We start from the raw sequence: 21,076 nt of genomic DNA, 5'->3' as shown, positions 1-21,076 counted from the left end.
ACACCCCAGAGCTGTGCATGGTCCTTTTTCATGGGACAAGGCCAGCATAGCCCAAATGTGCTTTGAGAGGCAAGGGCCGACACCACCATGGTGGATGCAAAGAGGGAGAGGAGGAGAGGAAAGCTTCCCGGACCTCTCGCGGGGAGCCCAGGCCAGGTCTCGATGCCTAAAGCTTTGCAGGGGATTTGATTGCTGGGACCATTTGGGGCACTGGTGAGTTTTGAGTTGCTCCGTAGGTGCAAACATGGCCGCAGTGAGGCACCTGCAGCGCCGCAGCCGTGGCACAATCAGGGAGGTGACTCGGGAAAGTTGTTGGCCCAGTGGTGGCTTTTGCTCCCAAGCAAGCTCGCCGCTTCCAGCTGGTTCACTTCTTGCAGGTGTGCATGCGAGTTGGCCATGGCATGGGGATGCCCACGCCATGAAAGACAAACCAGCCCTGAACACAGCTCCAGCCCAAGTGCTCAAGCCCTTTACAGGCACTGCTGGGACCCCAGCCTTTAACCCTGGTGTGTTCCCCCCCACCAGCCCCAGCATCTCACAGCAAGACAGGAGCCCTTGAATTTGGGCTCTCCACCTCCCTGGCTGCCAACGTCCCAGCACCACGTAGGGACGTAGCACCATCAGGCTTTACCTCAGCAGGTCCAGGAGGCATCAGATGGGGCTGAGAGGCAGATGAGGCTGTTCCTCCCATTTTCATTCTCTTAGGAAACTAAGAAATTCAAAAAAAAAAAAAAAAAAAAAAAAGAAAAACAGCCTTTGGCAGCAAGTAGAGGGTGGGGATCCCTGCCAAGGCCTGGACAGCTGTACCTTCTTCACTAGCAAGTTGTGCGATCAGCAAGGGCTGTGCTGAAAGCCAAGAGGAGTTACCATAGCTGCCACATTGCATTTTGCTGATCCTCCCTCTGGGAGACACCTTAAAGAAACAAACCCACCCTAACAGCTACGCCAGCACTCGCACTCCGCCGTGCATCAGAAGAAAACTATGGGTGACCTCGCAGGGTTCGTGTTTTGTGTTGGGTTTTCCCCGCCCCCCCCCCCTTCCCCAGTCTCCAGCGTTTCTGATCCAAGACGAGGGGACAGGGGAGGAGGAGGGTAGTTTATACAAAACTGTTTTTTCCGTTTTCTGCAGCCTCGCTTGCGTACAAAGAGGCCGGCCACCCCTCCCATCCGTGGCCCCGGCAGCGCTCCCGTGGCTGGACCTTCCCGACAGCTTGAAATAACCCAGGAAATTGTGCAAAAGCCCCGACGGGTCCGATCCCGCCCGGCCGGCGGCACGCACAGCTCTGCAGCCGGGACCGACTCACCCCAGCCTGTGTCCTTGGCATTGCAAATCTTGAAGCTTTTTTGCCCGGTAGGGTCTTAAAAATAGCAGAAGGGAAGGGTCACGTCAGGAGGAGGGAGGGAGACGTGATGAGCGTGGAGGAGGTTTGAGGAGCACTGATGGGCTGTGCCGGGCTCGCAGCAGATACCCGCCGGGAGCGTTCCTGCGGGTCCCAGGCAGTGGCTGGGGGAAACCTCCACTCCCCTCCCAGCAGAGCAGGTAACGAAACGCTCTCAGATTTCTTTTTAAACAGAAAATTATTCTTCCTTTTCTTCAGGAGAAAAGCAAGAGACCTATTTCCAGGTGTTATCCCTGCTCTGCCTGTCCCCTACATGACAGCTGAGCACTCCCCAGGCTTCAAGATTTATTTTTAAGCTCAGCAGTGAAACAACCTTCTGACCTCCAAAGCCTTCTCTCACGTAGCCTGCCACGTGTATTCTTGTTTCCATTAGAAAGCTCATTTTCCTTGAAAACATCTCCAAAAGATACTGCCAAGGAGCTGCGCTTGCTCCAAAGCCATACCGAGGCACCCAGTCCCCAAACTGCTGCGCAAACATCCTGATGATGCGCAAACATATTTAGCAGCTCTCCCTATCCTAGCAGCCCCATAATTAGCAGTTTCCCAGGCTCAGAGAGATCCCTTTGATGGAAAAAAAAAGTGGAAAGTCACAGGAGCCCAGCACAGCTTGCTCCTGGGCTCTTGCTGACTCAGCATCCGCTGGCACTAGAGGGCAGGAGACACTATATTAAAGAGCAAGGTGGGTTTGAGGTTGCATCCAAGGGGCACATCTCATGTATGCCTAACAGGGAGCATGCGGCGTATCTGGGAGCAGCCAGGAGCTGCCTCAGAGCAAGGAGGACCCGAATTTTGCACCGAGCACACCCCACAGCGGTGATCATCAGGACAACAGTCCTCCCAGGTTATTTAAATTTAGGGTCAGAACGGCAAATGGCATCAGAGGCACTTCCACCACGTTGCAGTCACAGTTGCCTGCTGCTTTGCCAGCCACATAATTCAAGGCGAAACATTTTGCCTTGCAAGGGGGGGTGCTCCGAGCAGCGCTGACTGACACTGCGCGGCAGTTTCTGATCAAAAGCATTTGGCAGGTCCGTGCAGCAGGCACGGACAAGCTACACTGCAAGTGTTGTAGCTCGGATTCTTGGAAATAACCTTTTTCATGCACATTGACCAGCTGATGCTCAGGCAGTTGTCAACATACCTTTTCTATATAGAAAAAATGGTTTGTTTTTTTTTTTTTTTTTTATAAAAAACCTCATTACTTTCTCTGGTGTGTTTTTCTGCATATATGATTAAAGCTGTACTGTCCTCAGCTTAATAGGAGATTTTAGATTAGCTCCAAACAAAACAAGTACAGGTTTACTCCATTCCTTTATCAACAGCCACTTCAATAAACAACCAAAATTTTAAAAGATTACTCCCAGCGGGTCACGCAGTGCAGTCCTTTCATTAGTGAAAACCTCGTAGAATTGGCAGGCTTCAAGAGCAAGGTAATTTGCGGTCTAAACACAAGAAAAAAAAAAATTCTCTCAAGCCTCCCAGGCCTCCTTGCAGGGAGGCCCTAATCCTGCAACCACAGCATGCCGCCCTGCAGCACGGTGGATGCAGATACCCTGTACATGACTGCAGAAAATATTGCGGGCTGACAGCCAGGAGCGGCAGGTTGCACCCCGAATAAGCAATATTGGTTTTTGACATCACAACCTGCAATACGCGACAGCGACTAAAGGGATCGGGTTGTACCAGGGGGACAAACCCCCGCCAGGCTGCAACCCGTTCCTACCAGCAGCTCAGCAAACACGGCGCAGGATGCGACGAGCGTCACCCCCAGCTTCTGGTGCCCACAGCTCTGCCAGAAAGCATCTGCCCTTCACTGAGGGACCAAACTCCTTTAAAACGTAAAGATTGGGGTGCACGCTAACAAGCTGAGCCCCACCGAGATGCTGTACCCGCAGGGCTCCGTGCGCTGCGGCACTTCAGCACAGGGCTAGACCCAGCTGTGTCCCAGCAGAGCCAGTCCACCCAGTAGCCCCTGCTCAAAAGCTGTATTTTAAGCTGAGACATCTGAAAACAGCACAGGAGAGCTTTCAGGACCATAATCAAGATATTGGGGTTAGGGAGATGAGAGGGACAAAACACAAAATATGGCTGTTCCATAAATTTCTTTGAAGAGGATCACCAAGAGCTGCTGAATAGAAGAAATGTGGGATTTTGGTTGCAGTTTGGGAGTGGAGATGTTTCACCCCTCCTTTGCTGCTAGGGAAAAAGCGGAGGTCTGTAACCACACGCTTGGCTGCTAGGAAACGGGGTGTTTTGCAGGACAGCAAACGGGGAGCCTCTGCAGGGATGATGGTTGATGAAGGAGCCCCCACGCTTGTTCCCATCCGCTCTGTTCGTCTCCAGCCCGTTTCACACTGCTGCTTTTGGTGGGGACTGTGCCCCGAGCGCCATGGGATGTCAGGGCTGGCTCAGCTCTGGCCGGCTAGCTGACATCCCTTGTTGGGGCAGTTTATACCAGAACCTCTGGGCTAATTGTAAGGACAGCAGCTCTTTCATCACCGCACGCCATTTGATGCGATGGGGGCCAGCAGGCTTTGCTCTCCTTGCACCCATAGCCCACCCTGGGGACACTCATCTCCACTGTGCCCTAAATGAAAGGGCCAGGCTGAACCTCCTCCTCGTTCAGACCTAACTTGCCCGTGCAATTTGGGTCGATGGTTGGTGCCTCAGTTTCCCCTCTGAAAAGCAAATGCTAATAGTTTTCCTTTGAGCGCCTGGAGCCTCCCCACGAATAGAAAGGATCCACATGCAACCAGACTAGTTTTTCTCTGCCCAGCTGCATGCCTCCCAGCCGGCCCATCCTCCTTGCTGGTTGTCACCCCACCATGCAGAACATCCTCTCGGTACCCTGTATTTTTAGGTGCTTTTTGCATCCCAGAGGGATCCCACCGCTGCCAAATGGAAACCGGCTCTGCAGCGGGGCCAGGCTGAGCAGCCGATCTACGGCAATTTATATGCAGCTCGCAGCTTCTCATTTCAGCTATCTAAATTGCAGATGTGCGCTTCAGATTTGGAGAGAGACAAAACGGAAGGAAAAAGGTTAAGCAGCTCTGTGAGTCACTCCAACACACGACCTACTGTTGATTTAGAAACCTACCTCGGCAGTAAATACAGAATAAAGTTCTCCAAACTGTTTAACCTTTTGTATTCTGGCCAGCAAAACAAATAAATGAGAACAAAACATCCCTCCAGAGTCAGAAAAGCAACAAATCTGGAAAACCCTGCAGTGGAGTTAGTACCAAGAAAAAAAGTGACCCAAAACAAGTGACCTAAAGAGGGGGGGGGGGGAATAAAACCCAAAAGAGCAGCAGACATGAAAGGCAAAGAGGCAGGCACACGCATTAGCGGAGCAGATAACGAAGAGAGCGCAGAGAGCAGGCTGTGCTGCTCTCCGGGAACTGCTCCAGGCAGCACAATGCAGCAAAGGCGACCAACAACTTTCCAAACAAGCGGCAGGAGGCTGCACAGCCGCAGCACAATAAAAAAAAGAAAATACAGCCCAAACCCTGCTCCTGCTGAAGCCGATAGTAAGACTCTGGTTCGACAGGCACCAGCACCCGCTTTGTGCGGGAGGGTGGTTTGCACCCAGACTCTCCTTGGAGTTGCACAGACTCAACATGTCCATTATAATCCCAAATTATTTATCCACAGGCGGTTTTGGTGGCTGCTTTTTTGGGGCTAGAAGCACCAGGCTGAAGGCAAAGGACTTCTCAGCTGTGTAACTCGGGAAGAGCTCAGCGCATAATTGCAAACAGGCATCGCGTACAGGTAGACGGGAGCATTCATGGGAGAGTTAGCTTTAGCACAGGCAGACAAGTCTTACTAGGCAGGCAGAGTACGCATGCATCAGTGGTGAGGAAGCTCTGCAGAGGGCTGGCACTGAAGACACAGAGCAGGCTGTGCGTGGAGGTGTCCTTATCTCAGCTTTGGAAACCCCTGTGCATTTTTGAAGGCAGCTGAACCATGCAAACCCCCAAGATCTTGTTGAATCATTTTTGTCTTCAAAGCACAGGGTGTAGCAGCGGAAGGAGAGCTTTCCCTGGGATTTGAGGCACTGAGTGGGAGTTGAGAGAAAGGCCAGCATCTGCTGATCTCAGGGTACCACCAGGAGAATACTGCACAAGGATCTCAAGGAGTTCACTTGGGCCAGAGCCATCCCGAGGTCTCCAGTTAAAGCAGAATCGCTAAAAAGCCGTGCAAAGTCACCGAGGGAGCCAAGGGGGCTTTAGAGTCCCAACAGTTGCAATGATTAAAAGGAAAAACTGATGAGCAAGCTTTTACATCATAAATCAGACTTTCCTTAAATATTTAGGCATGCTTTAAATCAGCAGTGCTATGGTTCACAAACCACCAGAGATTTTGCAGAGATGGGGATGCATTTTAAAAAAAAAAAAAGTCACCCTTATGGTCAGCAGACAGATGCAAAACTCAGGGCAGAGACAGAACTGCCTGCATAGTGCTGATGGATAATAATTCAGAGCCAGACACCTCTTGGACTAATTTTCTCCCCTGACTTCCTCGATCAGGGATGCAACCCGCCTCACTTCCATTTGTGCAACAGTGAGAACCACCATTGAATGCAAGACTGAATTTCTTTGTTAAAAAAAAAAAAAAAAAAATCACACTGGTACCTGGAGCATTTCCCTCCACCTTGCTGGGAAAGCCCTCTTGTGTTCCCGCGGCTTTGAACAGCCTGTGCCCCTCGTTCCTCCCCATTCCCAGGCAGTCGCCAGCCCCCCACATCAGACATGATCTGAGCCAGGATTTCAGAAACCATACTTCAAGCTCTTTTTGCTAGTTTTGAGCTCTTCAAAGATCATGTGTTCAAGATTTTCCACCTAAAGTCCAAAGACTAGAAACATACCCTATTAAAAATACTACATTAATTGATTAAGACATTACATGCTCTGTTAATAGCATCATTAGAAAAATTACATGGGACTTTAATAAAATACCAATAAAGCAGGGCTAAAGTTAGACATCGCAACAGCAAGACAGGTTTCTGGTGCAGAAAGGAGAGCAGAAAACATCAAGATTTTTCTGTTACATAAATACCACATAGGTACAGAAGATAGGAATACAGTATGATATACAAACAAATTACAAGTCCGCAAGGCGGGCATTCAGTCAATAATTTTGTGTTACAGAGGTTGAGCCAGCAGTGTTCCCAAATTGCGGACATTTTCAGATGTGTTTCTGTACCTTCATCTATTCCTTTTCCCCGCTTTGCTGTAGATCCTAACACACTGGCGTTTGCTTGCTACAGCTAGACACAGAACTGCAGGCTTCTCCTCCGCGCTGCAGCCCCTCCTGAGTAGCAGGGCATGATCTTGGGAAGATGCTCCTTTTTGCAGCGTAACTATAACAGATGATGCCTGGCGGTGGGAGGGAAGTAGAGGGGATTTAAGCATCAGCTTCCTCCGAGGCAGGGCAAACCCACACTTGATTACACGGCAGGAGAATTTCGTGCTGCTTATGAAGCCTTGTGCGAGGAGGAGCCTTAAGAAGTGCGACCAGTGATATTAGAGAGAGCTGCCAAGAGCACATGTGCTCACACACGTCTCCCTGTCCTTTGCTGGTATTGAGTTGAGCCTGACAGACAGCAAGGAGCCCAAAACTGGGAGAAGGCACAACACAAAGCTGAGGGAATCCGAACCAAGAGCTGGGATCACCTCCTGTGCTCTCATCTCAGAGAGAAGCAAGGGAGCAAAGCACAGAGGGAGCAGAGGGAGTTGAGGGGGAGGAAGGAGGAGCAGACCAGGAGAAGGAGCCCAGGAGAGCAACAGCAGAGGAAGCAGAGGGCCTTGGAAACCAGGGAAGAGGCAACAGGCAGAATGAGCAGCTTGGACTGGGATTTATCACAAAGGGAAGCTGAGACTGACCAGGTATCACGCTAACGTGAGGAGCCTGTTCACAGGGGGGATCTCCACTTTGCTGTGCAGACCACAGAGCACTGCATCACGTGGATGTTGCGGGCACGGTGGCTGGGATGAAGGGGGAGCAGCCAGAGCTGCCATGAGCATCAGGGTCAAGAAGCAGACAGGCTGAAGGCAGAAAGACTCCCAGGAGCCAGCAACACCCTTTTCACACCTACACATCCTCCAGGGGTACAAAAAACAGGGAAGGAGGAAAAGTGTAGACAGGGTTCCTGAAGACTGGTTGCAGGGTACTGGGAAGGTTTCCCCACTCTCTCTCCCACCCTGGTCCCAACCTTAACCCAAAGTTGAGCTGAAGCCCCCGCCAGCCCTCCCACAGGAGCAGTAGATCCCCAGCTCTCATCTGCTACCAAACCTGGGGCAGGTTAAAATTCACCCTGATGGTTTTGCAGCTCCCCACCCAGCAAGGAGCCAGGCTGTTTTGTTTGATCATGACCAACATGGTCAAACACCATCGAGCTGAAGCATGGTAAAACTATTTCACCCTCACTGCATGCAAGTGCCCACTCCCCACCAGAGCATCACACTGAACTTGGCCTTCGAACGGCCAAGACTACCTTCCTCTGATCTGTTATTAGGGAAGTGACAGGGTCCGATGAACAGACTGGAGCCGAGAGGTGAGGCCAAAGAGATTTAGGGCCTCTCCAGAGCTGAGATTTTCTTGAAAGGCACTAAGTTTCCTTGATCCTTTTGAAAAGGCCAGCCTACGCTCATGTCTGAGAGTCTTTATCATATAGTTGCTCTTTGAATCTGTTGGAAAAACTTAAATCCATAACACACAAGACCAACATAAGTAGGGATAAAGCAACATTTTCAGGTTTGAAGTATACAGCTGGAAGTCCAGGAGAAGACACAAGCTGGTTCAGAGCAGCCCCTACCTGTCTTGCTACTGCAGTGGCCCAGGCCATCTCCACAGGAATTTCTGGTCCCTGGACTAGACCACAGCTCCCTTGCCTGGAAAGGCAGCCCACAGGCATTCCCTTGGCTCTCTTGTGCCTAGGAGCAATCCTCAGCCAGCAAGACGGCTTGGCTGGGTCTCATCAGATGTGATCCCCCTGGCCAGGCAGGGAGTCCCCAAAAGCATCTCATCCACAGCCCATGCACATGGGAGGATCTTCGCAGACATGGAAAAGGGGAGCAGATTCCCCCAGAACACATACAAACCGCCAATTTCTGCAGTCAGAGCCTAGCTGGTGTAACCAGGCACAGCTCTGCTGAAAGGAATAAACTCAGCTCCTTTCATTAGTGGAGCATAGAGGGAAATAGTTTGGATGGTTTAGCACTGGAGAAGTCCAAGAGCCCCATCCCCTGGATTTAAGACCATCCCATAACTAGAGATGAAACAGCCAAGTGAGGTGATAGGAGCAGAAGAAGGACATCTCTGGAAGGAAAAGCAACGCCAACCGTTCTCCCTAGTCTCTGGAGCTGCTGTGTTATGGCACGCTTCAGCTAGCTTTCCTATTCCAGCCCTCCCTAGTTTGGGGGCAGCATGTAAACACTTGGAGGTGAGTGTAGGTCCTTCCTTCATACACATCAGGATCTTTTGCAGCATGCCCTGCCCTGGAAGGGAAAGCACTCTGGTGGAATAACCCAGGAGTGTTTGCCAAAGAGGGACTGAGGGGAGGGAAGGAAAGGAAGAAGAAAGTATTTAATAACTCCCAAATCATTTTTAAAAATTCATTAGCTATTATTTCAGCTGTGTGACCTCCTGAAGGGACTTTCTAGAGGGCCAGATTATGCAGTCAACTAAAAATATAAATAAGTATGGAAAGGGCAGAGATCACTTTGCTTGGCCAGATCATGTGGGATGTCAGGTTAAGTTTCCTGTAGAGTGCACCCGCGCACTTCCAGGAGAGGAGCGTGGCCCAACAGCTCCCCCAGCCTGAGGACACCTCCCCAGCTGGCAGGCATGGCACAAGCAAACGAGTTTTATTTTCATTTGGGGAGCGGCGATTCCCAAAGACTTCCTGCCAGTCCCGCAGGGACAGAAGCACGTTGCATTGCTGCAAGGTTTCCAGCTGCAGTTCAAGTGGGCTGCAGCTTCAGGCATGTTGCAGAGATTACCTCCCACCCAGGCACGCCGCTCCGGGTAAGGGCCTTTGTCCTTCCTAGCTGCAGCACTCATTCGGGTAGGGGAAACTTGTGAGTGCCTTTCCATTTGCATTTCTTACTTCTTCCACCTTCAAGGAAAACGCATGGGCCACAAGAACCAGCCAGTCTCCCTGAGACTATCTCCTAAAGCTTCACTTCATTCGCTCGTTTGTTGATTTAAATAACTGCTGTTTTTAGGGAGCCTTTAAGTTGAGGAACTGCTGATCCTTAGAAACCTATTTACCTTTCAAGTGAGGATGTAGTAAGAGATATAGCTAATCACACTTGCTAAGAACTGAGGATCAGGTGGAAGAGGAGGCTCTCTCCACAAGGTGTGATGTCTAAAACCAGACTCTCTTTGGTTGTCAGCAGTATCCCTATGGTTGTGCTCCCTAATAGATGAACACCAACTTCACAGTATTTCCTGTATGTATGGACATGCACACCGATATTTACTGATACGGGCAAGTGCTGTATTATAGGTGCATACATATGGAGGGGAAGTGTGCAGCGTATATATAGATATGGTGAGACATGCCTGTGCTGGCTTAAGAGTGGCAACCAGAAATTTCAAAAGAAAACAAAAGCATCTTCAACTGGTAAAAAGCACAGAGGAGTGAAAAGTGCTTAAATTAAGTCGCTACAGACATCCTATGCTCCTCCACACCTACAGTGTATTTAAAGTCTAAATATGGTATCACAGATGATCTGGGTATTGTGTGTAGAAGCATGCACACACACTTCGAGACAGAGATAGACCAATACTTCCCTATACCCTACCTGCATTCAATCTGATTTCTTAATGAGCCTTTAAATCTTCCATTTCAATCACTAAATGTAACATCCAGCCTCCCTCACGCTTCACAAACACACATGTGCAGATATAACCCGGCGAATAAGAAACTTAAGGAAACATTTTGCTGTACTGCAAACATAAGCCACATGTAAAACTCAGTTGTGTAGAGCAGAAAAGCTGTTCAGCATCAGTTGCAAACCCAGGCAGTCAGATGAGAAGCCCACCAGCAGCGACTCCAGAGCAAGCCCCCGCTTCACAGGAGCGCAGGCTTAGCTCAGATCCGCACATCCTAGGACAGCTTGTGAAATTCAGAGAGGAACAGCGTTACCAAAGTCAAAGCACAAAGTCTTTGTTTTTGAACAGATGCAGAGAGCTCCTCTTCCTCCCCCCCAGGAAGGGGATTGCATCGGTATCGTGGTAATACAGGTTATTAGCTCAGTGGGAACCTAGCAGAGTTCAGACTCAAAGGTTCAAACAAGTCCAGCTTGCAGCTGGCAAACCTAAACAAGACCAGCCAGCTGGCATTGAGCTGAGTCATCCACACTAATTTGGCTGAAAATGTTGACTTAACCCATTCATTTAATCACTGAAATCCAAAAAACCCCTGACAACTGGAGACAAGAAAACGTACATCTGCCTTTTGCAGAACAACGGACTGGAAAAGACCATGCAAACCAATTTTCCAGAGCTTTTTCTAGGCTTCTGTGTGCATGCTGCATACAAATCAAGTTCTTGGTAGTCATTTGCTAGCCTGTTCTGATTCAGCAGAGCACATTGCACATCCTTAGTGCACATGCTAAATCCCACTGAAGTCAGCGGGGCTAACAGCACGCATTTAGACATCAGGCACGTGATTAAATACTTCACTAAATGGAGACAAGCTAAGGACACGCTGACTTTTTTGCTCCTTTAGCAGAGAGATTTCATCTTTGCGTGTTTCTTCCTCCAGGAGTTTGAACTTGCTGCAGTAAGACTGTTTGTTCTCCTTTGAAAAATAACAGCAAGGGAGTGATCAACTTTGTTTTAGCTCTCATGAAGCCATAAACTCCAGAAGTGCGATGAAAAACTGACATGAGAGCTCTGAAGTGGATAGCTTACTATCCACAGGAAAGAAACATGAAGCAGCAGCATAGAAAGCTGGTAGACAGCAAGCAGAATACATCACCTTTGCTGTCCACTCCCAGGTCACTGATGCACATAAAGAAATTTTTAAAAATTACGAGTTAGTCATTGCAAAGGAAATTAAAACCCTCAGGACGTTAGTTTATGGGAGCGCAGGCTCTTGGAGCAGAGCGGTGGGTTGGGCAGCTCTCATCCCGGAGAGCTCACGGCACCATCCAGGCTAGAAATGTGTTGCTAAAGAGGTTGTGAGTAAGATCGTTCCCTCTCCTGCTTCCCGTTACTTACTTGCCCAGCATCACCCACGTAACAGTTTCAGCAAAGCCTGTAAAACAGCCAGCCAGCCACAAGCCGAGTTATAAGCAATGATGAGTCTTGGAAAAATGAGTGATTCACAGTTGCTCAGAGCCCAAACAGGGACCGGTGGGTTACTGCTATCTCCTCAGGAGACCGTGCTCCCAAAGTAGGATGGCGACATCAGAAACCGCAAAAATAAAGATAAAATATTTCACCCACAACCAGCTCCAGGGGAGATTCACAGCTGCTGTGTTATTGTCCTCCTCTCCAGAAAGCCCTGCCACTACCTTAACCAGGAGCCCCTCCAGTAGACGCCACAGCCTGAGGTGCACAAACAGAGCTGAAAAACAACACGGACATCCAAGCATTTGTTCAATCAGAGCTGGCCAAGAGGTCTGAAGCAAAGCAAAGCAAACAAGACCACGCTGAAGCATAGCACATTCAAACAACAACAACAAAAAAACCCCAAACCCACCCTCTGCAGACTCCAAAACCCCTTCCAGCCATGCAAGTAACCTTACCTCCCGCCACTTGTCCTGCAAAGGTCCCCTGATGCAAAGCCGTGTTGGGGACCCCCCAGACAGCATGAAGTCAGCCTTGAGAAGAGGCTGGCAAGGAGATAGAGGAGAGGGGGTGACAGGGCTGCTTATAAACACCGAGGCAGGGGAGGAAGGGGATCATTAAACTAAAGAGCAGCAGCTGGATGAAAGGACTCAGGCTGAACTCTAGAGGGCTGGTTTTAAGCATGGGCAATGCCATCTGCATGGAAGGCGAAAGCTGTAAAGCGTGTGAGAAGGATTGTACAGTGCGGTGCTTGCAGTAAAGGCTGGAAGAAATGGCCCAGGCGAGATGCAGGACCCAGGATGGCTCTTGCCAGCCCTGTGTCCATGTTAATGTAGCTCTCAGACCATCAAAGACAGAGAGAAAGAGCCTCCGGGCACTAGCAGATAATGAAGGCAAAGCAAGCTGTGGTCTACCAGCACACTTACTCAAAGTCACTGTCACTGTCATTCCCAGAGGCACGGTGTTAGCATCAGTCACGTACAGGGTGCCCAAAAGGTGAATGCAGCTGACCTGGTGCGCAGCGGGGCTCCTGTCCCCCTCGCCCCGGCCCCGCACGTCGGCCGGTGGCTTTCTCTGAAGCACGGCGTGGTTAACATCACCGGCACACGCCGGAGTGCCTTACTCGATGCCAAGTACTTCTTACCCCGGCGGGATTGTTTGGCGTATAAAAATGTAACTCCCTCTGCATGAGGGCAACACCCTGTAACCCTACGTATTTTAAAGAGTTGGACTATTCTTGCCATAAAAAAAGATCAGAGTAGCTTTATTGACTGCAGTGGAGTTAAGCCGTTTTTTTCCAAGTGAGAATTTGGCCCCTTGACTTCAATGAAGCTGCGTTGATTAATCCCAGATGGAGACCTGGCCTGGTACAATCCCCTCCGAAAGTCCTGGGAGATTAGTAACACAGAGACTGAATCACCGCCGTTATTCAGAGCCTGGGTGGTTATCAAAAACCTGCACCTGCCACTGCGTGAAACGCTGCCGGGCTGGGGCCAAGCAATTGCGATCGTCGACTTCGGGGACCAGGGTGTGGTGAGCGAGGGCACATTCTTCAAACGCTGCCTCATGCGAGGGGGAAGATGCCAAAGTAGCACCCTCTCCTCTGCAAACATCTGGGAACGTCACCCAGGATGCAAGTCCTGACTCTGCCAAAACCCGGGCATGGTGACATTGAGCACGCCGGGCAAGGAGGCAGGGCAATCCTGCTTCTCTGCATTAAGGGCTTTTTGTGACGCTCTGTTAAGATCCATAAGTGTAAAAATTGAGGATTAAACCCCCCGAGCTTCAGGGAATCTGCCCCAGCGTCTGTTTGCCAATTTTGAAGAGCAAACACAGCTTCATGCAGCAAAGGGAAAACTTTCTTCCCTACTCCAAATGCAAAAAAACCACGGTCTTTTTTCAGCAATCACCTCCAAGTCTCTCTCAGGGCAGGCAAAGTTTTGCTTCCCAGTGTTATAGGCACAAGCGTCATACTTCTCGCGGGGAACGAATCCACTGAAAATGAAAATCGCTTGACTTTCACAGCAGTTCCTTTACACACACGCGCGCGCGCACACACACACACGTATGCCTGTAGAGAGACGGCGAAGTTGTGCCGTGTGTTGCAGTGTGGAGAAACCCCACAATAAACCAATTCAAAGGCGGGTGTTGATGGTTTTTCGGGTCTCAGGTGGTAGAAACGCAGAGTGGATGGTACGTAGCCCATCTCCCCAGCACATTAATCATGCAGAGGCATTATTATTCCTGGCTATAGGATGCCAATGTCCCTCCCCAAATGGCTGGCTGGAGTTTCCCCTCTACTTGCTTTGAGGTTGCATCGCGCAGGTCAAGGTGACAACAAAAGGGCTCGGCATTGCATGCAGAGGAGGCACGGCATCGCCGTCGGGAAGAAAGAAATGCCTAAGCTTGCAGTTTGCTCGCTCCAGCTCTGCCTTCCAAGCGTTTCTGAAGTCAGGCATCTGGAGCGTGATGTAATCTGAAGACTGATCAGCAGCAGCACACATACAGCTGTGCACATCTGGCCTACAGGTGTTTCAGCTGCTATTTGTCAGTGACTCTATCGAACATTAAAAAGCACCCCGAGTTCGTAAGGCAATCGTACCTGTCCCGCGGATTGTTCACAGAAGCCTGCAAAATGCCATTGATTTTATGCAAACTCTCTCTGGTTTTTAGTGGGTGGCCCCAGGTTTTTTTTGGGGGGTTGTTTTGTTTTGTTTTTTTTTTAAAGGAAGGAGTTTAAACCAGAGATGCTTTGAAAGCAGGGGTTTTGTTGTTGTTATTAATTCCACTGGCGTTAATCTGCGCAGTTGAGTCAGTCATAATGGATGGCTGCTCCCATCCGCTTGCGGATTTACTCTTAGGAGTCAACGTTATTACAGAGTCTTTGTGCTGCACTGATGAAAAAAAGCTGAGGCTGTTCCTCCTTGTGCTCAGCTACGCACAGATACAGCAAGACTTGCTCCCAAAGTACCTAATCTAACCAGGGCAGGGACAGGTAAAGTGGGGAAACGGGTAGGAAAGGTCTCATCCACGGGGTAGGACCTGTTGGTGCCCAGTCCCAGTCCCAGTCCCAGTCCCGGAGCCGGAGAACGATGCTTGTTGGTTCCTGCTGGGATGCTGCCATTCACGAGGTTTGCAAACTGCAGCTGAATACTTGCTGCACACAGGAAAAAGAAGGAGAGCAGGGAAACTGCTGGCTGAGCGGGCCAGACTGAAAGAGTTCCCTTGGAAAAAGAATAAAGCTGCAGATGTATATATTTATTTTTAGAGAAGGTGTTTTTCCTAGAATTTGTATTATTTTGGCAGGAACGCAGCGGGGAGGAGAAAAGGTTTCCCTTTGTCCAATACTCTCTGCTATTCTAAAATGGGGTGGAGGCAGAAGGGTATTTTTACAGCCCATTTCACATCTCAGTTGTGTTTATCCCTGTAGAGATGGACAGGGACCAGAGACACATTTCACACTGACTGCCAGCACTGTCAGAGCATGCTGCACACACACCATGCTCCATGCGGCACCAGCTGCCCTAAGCCACCGTCTTCACATATTCCCAAGAGGAAGAAGAACCATGTTCCTATTGATATTTTCCTCCCAGATAGTCTCAATCAGCCTACAAGAACATGTTTGGCTTAAACACTGGTATATTTTACTTTCCAAACTGATACACAAGCAGTCATCGTAGCCCAGCCGATGGCATAAGTCATTAAGCTGTAACAGGTCATGCAACTGTCTCCTAAAATAAATTAAACCTTAGCTTGCAAGCTGTGTATGTGCAGGGTAAGATTTGCACCTGGCTTTTGCTGTGAGCATCTCAGTAGAAGTGTACGGCCCATCCGTAACAACTTTGCCCTCCTCATCTGATTTCTACGTAACATATATCCATCGCTTTGGCACTGCTTCGGGTGTGCGTTTTAGGCAGGGAGAACCGAGTGTCTGCCCAGAATTGCTTGTGGTGTGGCCGCTGGAGCCCGTATTGCTCTGAGAAGCCCAGAGGCCGGGAGGATGGGGGGCTCACGAGGCAGAGGAAGATGTGAAATGACTGCCCTCATCCTTGGCACGAGCCTCAGCACCTTCAGAGCCACTCTTTAAGGACACGTCTGCGTCTGTGCTACCTCTCCTCCCCAACCCCACATATTTCACTTGAGCTGCCCAAGAAGGACGTCTCATTCCCTGCCTTTTGTCCTTCTCCCTGCTCCTTTATTCCACACCTCTCTTATGCAAAGCCAGGCTCGTGTGTGAGACCCTCTGAGGAGCGGAGATGAGCCCAAGGAAAGAGTGATGGGCTTTCTCTGCTGCTCCGTTAGCCGGGAGGGCTGGTGGTGGCCGGCTCCTTCCTGTCCTTCCTTGCCCCCAGCCGCTGGCTTTCCCTGGCCACTTGCCCTTTCATGGGTCAGGCGATGCTGGTGGTGTCCCCCAGCGCTTGTTCTCCTGAGCCACCCACGAGGCAGCTGGGCAGAGCTGAGGACAGAGCTTAGATGGTCCTTTCAAACGTCGAAGCAGCTCTGCTTTTTCCTGCTCCAACTGCTCATTAGCAGCTTCCGCCTTTCGGCAATTTCTAGCCGCGCTTTCAGTGATGTGCTGCCAAGATTTTAACAAGGGGCTCCCACAAACCTACCTCCTCCTCCAGCTGCGACAAACCCCACTGCCCCGCAGAGGCCGATGCTCGGGCTGTGGAGGAGTGCAGGGCTGGGGGAAATGTTCCTTTGGGGGGGCTCCTTCCTGTTTAAAGCTTTTTTTTTTTTTTTTTTTTTTTTTTGGTTTAATTTTCTGGCGAGGGAGAGACAACAGCACCTTGGAGCAAACATTACTAACTGCCCGGAGGTTGCTGCAGAGAGGCAGGACGTAACACAGAAACTCTGAGCGTCCCAGCAGCAAAATGCTTCCTTGGAGAGCTCTCGCTTCTCCTCCCTACCCTCGCTTCTCCTCCCTACCCTTGCTTCTCCTCCCTACCCTTGCTTCTCCTCCCTGCCCTTGCTTCTCCCTGCCGTGAGGCCAGCCCCAGGCAACTGATTTTACCTGGGCTAGGACAATCAGCCACAAGCCGAAATGTCAAAGAAGTGGCTTTCTCTAGGTGCTTCGGGGCCCCAAAGGGCAAGTTTTTCCATGGGAAGCTGTTGAGCCCAGAAGTTTCTGGGTGTGATGGAGGCCACCTCGGCTTTCTCGCGTTGGTGGGCACGGGTGAGCTATGCCGATTCGCGTCGGGGCAGGACTGGTTTCCCAGAGGAGCTCTGAGCTTGCAGGTATCTCGCAGGTCCAGGATGGGGCTGCAGCAGCCCTTCAGCTTCTCTCTTTGGTGAGCATCTCTCTCTTCTTCTCAAGTGGAAAGGAACTGAAGCCCCAAGGAAAGCCCAAGAGCTCGGTTATCAGGAGCTAAGGAAAAACCAAGATAAGCTGGAAGAATGGGAAAGCTCATTTTCCACCTTTAAATACGAACTGGGCACAAGAAGGTCAGCCGCATGATAGATACCAGAATAGCCAAGCATGTGGCAGTCAAAAGCAGTCAACTAACTGCTGATTAATATGTTAATAGATAAGCCCATAGATTATAGATTAATAAAGCAGTTTTAAATGCAGGCCATTCTGGTAAACACAGCAGTGTCAACTGCACTGGATCCATGCAAGCAAATGCTGTCATCTCACGCACTTCTAAAATGTCAGTTTTCTACATTTTGTTAATTTTTTTCTTTTTTAATTAAAAAAAAAAAAAATCTGGTGAAAAGGAAAGAAAAACTAAAGTGACAAATAAATTGCAGCATTGTTAAATTGGACTCGAGCGCCTTACAGGTCTGGCAGCTCTTCCAGGACAGCGTGTCCTGACTTCTACTCCATAGATAATGTCTATTTAGATGGGTGGCCACGGGCACCAATGAGCCTTTCTGCAGCAGAGTGAGGAGAAAAGAAAAAAAAAAAAAAAGGATTTAAAGCAAGATGATTCAGTCATTTCAATCAATATTGGCTGCTTGCTGACATTAGGCTTATTTTGAAAAAAATTGAATCGGTCCACTTCTCTCTGCTGTGGGTAGTTATTTACGAGAGGAGCACTCACAAGCGCCCTGGATTTATTTCAGCTGTGGGCGAGGAACTGTTTTTGGCAGCCGGTCCGGTCCCCAGCCTCGCGGGTGTGCTCCATCCTGCTCCGCTGGCTGGGATGAGACACAGGCAGGAGGGACCAGGGCCACGGGCTCTCCCATCGGTGTCTTTTTTTTTTTGGCGTTGTCTCTTTAGGATCTTTCATCGCCGCAGTTTTTCCCGGCCGGTGAGGTGTGAGCAAGCCATCGACCTTTCTTGACGGTGCGCAGGATGGGCTGGGGAGACAGAAACAGTCTCAGAGGGAGGAAAAAAGGCTTAAATCTCCGTTTTCTTATGCCACATCCCCATCAAGCAGCTAGTTACGCTCCCGATAACAAAATGGGGAGCCGCCGGACGCAGCGAGGATGTTTTCCCTCGGACCAGCCATGGGCAGATAAATCCCCCAAGGTCTGAAAAGCCTGGGGTAAATTAGATTAGAGACTTTCCTCTAGATGGCAAGGGGTACGTTTGGTGATAGCAGGGGGAGGGCCCTGCGGCTCAGGAATGAACAACTGCGAGGGATATGGTTTTAAATGGTTTCCCAGCTGTAAGATGCACATAATTGTGGCTTTCCTTCATCTGGGAGACTTCAAGAGCGGATGGTTGATAAGGGTTCATACCAGCAAAGGCAGAAAAACACAAGCCAGGGTATCTGGTTTCAGTCTGTCCGTACCCGCAGCGTTAGATCTGATTTTGGCCCTCTCTCCCCCCCCCGCATGTACACAATTATCTGAATTCCTTTCTCTGCTGCTTCCTCCCCTCTGAAGCCTTGCAGACTGGCCCTGCTGCCTTTTCTGCTTGAGGGACGGCCGCGCATTCGGGCTTTCTCCTTTCCTGGCCCATGGAGGGGTCTGTGCCGTGGCTGCAAGGACCAGCACTCCCCAGAGGGCAGAAAGCAACCACGAGGATGGGAATTGATTCCCCATCCCCATCTTTTTAGCCTTTCGTGGTGGGAAACGCCCTAAAAATCAAGGGATTTCTGCTACTTTAAGGTGCCGTTCCTTACGTGCCTCAGTTTCCCCTTCGTGCCTCACCTCTGCTGCTCGCCTCTGGTCGTGTTCAGAAAGAGGTCCCCCAGCGCCTTGCATTGCAGCTGGGTATCCCCAGGGGCTGCTGCACAAGCAAGTACCGGCTGGTTTCCCAGGCAGATGCGTGGGCAGCGAGGCAGACGCGGTGAAGGACACGACTGAAGCGTTGGTGTCCCACCTCACACTGCCGCCGTCCTGTTTTTCCCCACCCAGGCACCCTCTTGCGGTGTGGTCAAGTGGGAAGGGGGACCCTTTCCGAAATGCCGGCGTGTGGAAATGGCTTGCCGAAATATGGCTCTCCATCCTTCTCAGGGGTTGCCACACACTGGCTTTTCCCGCAAGGGAGGGCACGTGCTTCCCTGCTCGCAAAGGTCCCGCTGCTGCTAAGCAATATGCTATTTTTCCTAAAAAGTTGCATTTTTGCGCCATCCAAATCACAAAAGTGTTCTAAATTTCAAAGACACGCTGCTGTCCATTGTGGCTCCGGGGACAGCTGACAACTCCATAAGATAATTTGAGAATATCCCTTTGGTCGAGATCTAGCAGCGAGTGTAGCTTTGTGTACGCCATACGCAGAACAGCATATCCCTTCTTCCTCTGACTTTGCTATAAAAATATTTGAGCATATATTAAACCATGCATAAACACGAGCAAAACGTGCAGATGGAGTTTTCCCATCCTTAAGCAGAACAGAGACCCGTGTTTCCATAATCACACCTAAAGATTTGACGAATTCAGCTGAAATTCCCCGTGTGTTTTAATTTGGCTTTTAGCCTCTTGATACAAGTTACATGTAGAAATTTCAGCACGGGAATTGCAGAACTGAAAAGCCTTTGAAGATTCCTCTGGTGTCACTCAGACTTCGCTTTCTGACATCCAGTTTTGACTGACAGAGCAAGAGCTTCTCTACAATCTCTAGAAACGGGTGGGGCTGCCTTCAGCTACGGAGCAATTGCTCTTGTTTCGGGTGAAGCGGGCAGGGGGAGGACGGCATCAGGCGAAGAGGATCCTTCGTAGGAGGGCTCAGCGGCTTTGTGGGCACGGCAGGAGAGAGGCAAGGCTGCGTGCGCAGCCTGCGCTTGGGCGTACCTTAACTTCAGCTTGCTACGTGACACCGGGTGCTCCTTCGGGCAGGAGGGAGGCAAGAGGCATCCCACCTCCCAGGGTTAAGGAGCCGTGCTGGTTTGCTAAAGTTTGGCCAGGCACTCTGCCGGGAACACATTTCACCTAATCTAGGTAGCAAATACCTGGTTTGCCTGTGTACGTCCCAACCTGCTGGTGGCGAGTCCGGCTCCGAGCCGGCTCCTGGCAGCCACCGCCTCGCCTCCACCCTAGCACATCTCTGCTGCTTCGCGGTGGCTGCAAGCTTAACGGCGCTGCGATAAAAGCCAAGCCAAAAGAACTCCCCGTGCTTCCTGCCTTTAAGTCTGCTTCATATGGCTCGCAGAAACACTCAGCCGTGCATAGTTGGAAGGCGATTTGGGGAGGCTCAGAACTAGGTCAAAACAAACTTAATTTCCTCCGGGTCCAGGTGGGACGCCGCTTTGCAAGCCGGGTGATCTGCACGCTGCCTTTCAGCTTTCCACCCGCTGCCGTCCCAGCCTCCAACACCCAGTCACGGGGAAGCCTTCAGCGTTTTTGGAGGGCGGCTGTTTTCCACTCTCCCTGTGCTCCGAAACAGCTGGACCATTTTTGCCCAGGCTCCAGAAAACAAAAACAATGACAAGAAAGAGGAATCACTGTTGGGCATGGAAAATTTTCAGCTCAAGCAGCGTAAGTTTCAGAAGGTTTTGAGCAGATAAAAAACCACGGGATGCTGGAAGGCAAAGCGTACAAACTTGACTGTGGATATTACAATTGATACTTGCCACATGCTTTTTTAAAGGAGTCGTTCCCATTGCAGCTGGGAACGATGGGCCCTGGTTCACCAAGCTCAGGAATGAGCAAGGTTAAGGGGTGAATTCAGGGCATTTGGCAGCGAGCACCTCGTGTCCCTGCCCATGAAGATGGCAACCTCTGCCAGATCAGGCGATTTCTGCGTCCCCAGCAAGATCCTCCTGGGTATATCTCAGTCCTCTGCACTTCAAGCTGCCACATAGGTCTCAATGGCAGTCACCTTGGCTGGCGAATCTGGGGTTGAGTTGGGTCGCAGAGGTGGGGAGAGAGGAGCACGGGATGCCCGCAGGAGCCCAGGTCGCCTGCCACGCGTTGCATCCAGCCCACTGTCCCGGTAGCCAGGCGAGACAGAGCTCTCGTGGCCAGGAGTAATCCAAATTTCA

At 50.4% G+C, this 21,076-nt stretch overlaps 1 protein-coding gene and 1 long non-coding RNA gene across 2 annotated transcripts in view; one reads left to right on the top strand and one right to left on the bottom strand.

Moving 5' to 3' along the window:
* The window catches only part of TWIST2 (twist family bHLH transcription factor 2), a 38,186-nt gene that overhangs the window by 10,804 nt on the left and 6,306 nt on the right, over window positions 1–21,076 (top strand). The window lies entirely within an intron of this gene.
* On the bottom strand, window positions 6,318–12,231 carry LOC127018572 (uncharacterized). The gene is made up of 2 exons (XR_007766768.1): window positions 12,161–12,231; window positions 6,318–6,775 (listed from the first exon to the last, which is right to left on the bottom strand). It is a non-coding gene; the product is annotated as an uncharacterized LOC127018572 (long non-coding RNA).

The sequence above is a fragment of the Gymnogyps californianus genome, chromosome 7 (assembly GCF_018139145.2).
Source record: "Gymnogyps californianus isolate 813 chromosome 7, ASM1813914v2, whole genome shotgun sequence".
Classification (NCBI taxonomy): Eukaryota; Metazoa; Chordata; class Aves; order Accipitriformes; family Cathartidae; genus Gymnogyps; species Gymnogyps californianus.
Note: the sequence above shows the minus strand (reverse complement) of the source record. Positions and strands in the feature narration are given on the sequence as shown.